The sequence below is a fragment of the Penaeus monodon genome, chromosome 22 (genome assembly GCF_015228065.2).
Source record: "Penaeus monodon isolate SGIC_2016 chromosome 22, NSTDA_Pmon_1, whole genome shotgun sequence".
Classification (NCBI taxonomy): domain Eukaryota; kingdom Metazoa; phylum Arthropoda; class Malacostraca; order Decapoda; family Penaeidae; genus Penaeus; species Penaeus monodon.
Window position 1 is genome coordinate 36041863 of NC_051407.1, and position 2387 is coordinate 36044249.

Consider the following 2387-nt stretch of genomic DNA (forward strand, 5'->3'; position numbering starts at 1 on the left):
GATCCAGATTATTGAAATGGCGCCATGACATTTGAATCATCTTTTCAATTTCACAAAGACATCTTTATCACAAAGCCTGAAGACTGGAAAGCAAGTTTACTCAATCTTCCAGTCATACTTTTAATGGAATTCCTCAGGGGAAAATCTGGTAAACAGGTTCTTAGTTTGTTTTTATGAAATGTATATAAAAAAATTATTTGACTTGTAACTTTTCGCAGTTCTTATGAAAACAGTGTGTACAGTGTTGTCGAAGAAGCATTGCAACTTTGAATACCACAAGGGGATTGGCATTGTCGGATTTTATTAATCGTATTTGTAAGAAGAATGGATATATAAAAATCCATGAGCTATAAGAGCAAGCAGTCACGATTTCTTTTTAACTTGTTATACTTATAGCATATAAATAAAAATTTGCATAATTCTAATGAGTGATGTTTGCCTTATTAAGTTCTTTCTATTTGCTGTTTTCTCTAATCAACAGGGTGGACTGCCACTCTCTCTGCGAGTCTTTTTAGAGAAAATGTCAGAAGTTCTCCTTGCAGAACTGACTCAGAACCAAGCTGTGAGGCTGATCCTGATACGTTACCAGAAAAGTTGCTCGATTTTCACTAAAATGATTATCTGAGAAAAAGAGCATAGGTGGCTCATCTTTTAAAACTCCAGAAAGAATAGCAAATGTAACAAGGTAGTAATTATGTCCTGGATATTGGCAGTGGATTGGTAATAGTAATATAAGAATGATAAAGTTGGTGTGGATATCATATTGGAGAATAGGATTTTAGATGTAAATTAATGGACTTATTGTAATATCGCAATCATTTTTAGGAAATTTAAATTATAGTAGAAAATTTTTGTTTTGTATTTGTCATCTTCCCTGAGGTATACTTTGGGTATTATAACAGTTAAATGAACAGAACCAGTATTGTAAATTTCAAATACTTTCTGTCACTTCAACTGGTTTATTAATAGTATTTATAGCTTGTTTAGATATCAGTATTCTACCACATGAATATGAAATAGATATTACAGTAAGTAATAGTCACAATAATTGATTTTTTATATCCTATGATTTGGTGTATTAAACAATTTTTTATTGTTTTTTGCAGGTTGATATCGATTCTGTTCTTCACAATACACTCAAGCTCACTGTAGTTGGTGCAGAGAGTCCTGAAAGACCGTGTTAAAGTGCACAGAAAGACAAACCATACTTTCAGTGAGTGCATGGTGGTAAGGTCATCATTCACTGGAACTCTCAGATGATGAAGCAACCTTATTAGATCACAGAGAAGAAGTGGTAGGGATTATGAAGCTGTTGTAACATGCACTGGTAAGAGGAGAAATTAGAAACCAGGAAACCCTTAGAGAACCAACAGTCTCCAGTTCCAGTCAGTTATGTGACAGATCCTTCTCAGAAGTATCATCATGTGGAAGAAAATGCCTCTGTAGGAAAATCAGCAATACTGATTGGCCTTCACTCTGTGCAGACCTCTCTCCCCATAATGCGAGGTTTTCCAAGGCTGCACTCGCTCCTATCATTATTCTGTTTTTCATGTTGCTACCACAAGCTGACTCCTGAGAAGGTTGGAAGTGGAAGGAAACCAAAGCAATAAAGAAAATTGTGTTACGAGATGAAGCAAGGGGCACAGATCTTGGTGCTTCAGAAAAGGAGAGCCGTCCATCCTTTCACACTGATGAGAATTGAGAAGTTTGGCAAATTCATGAAACTTCCCCTGATAATGCTCTGAAACAATTCTTTGTTACAAAGAATATCAGCTTCAGCCTTTTGGGTTGGGTTGGCAGCTCAGAGTCAGGTCTGCGTTGGGGTACAACGGACGGAAAAGGAACATGAAACCCACAGCAACCGTGTGGCTTCAGAGGCTGTCCTTGAAGCAGGTTGTGACAAAGGTATACTGACATAATCTTACATTCTCCTTGCTTATTAAATGTGACAGTTTTATATGTATGCTCACGAGTTTTTTATATTTTGAATCCTAATGTGTTTTATATTCCAAACGATTAGGTAAGTCCAGTTCTCCATGTAAGATTATGTAGGGAAAAATGAAGGTTGCACGGAATGGTAACCTGTAAAAAATTATACTTGAGATCACAGTGACAAAGTGTATATTTTTAGATCTTTTTCTCCTAGGGATGTTTGTCTGGATAAATTGTTCTTATTACTCAGTCCTGCTTTCACATTTTGTAGGCCTTCACATGAATATTGCATATTTATGTGCGTAAAATATGTTATCTTTGATTTTTGGGGAAATGTTTTGATATTTTCACTTTTCATTTGTACTACACCATTTAGCTGCTTTTATTTTACATCAGAAGCCTTTTATGAATCAACTCATTGGGTCTGTGTGCCTCACATTTCTTGTTTCAGCTCT

The 2387-nt window shown here is 35.7% G+C and overlaps 1 pseudogene; it reads left to right on the forward strand.

Moving 5' to 3' along the window:
- Window positions 1-24: 24 nt before the first annotated feature.
- Window positions 25-2387, forward strand: part of LOC119587420 — a 4999-nt pseudogene continuing 2636 nt past the window's right edge.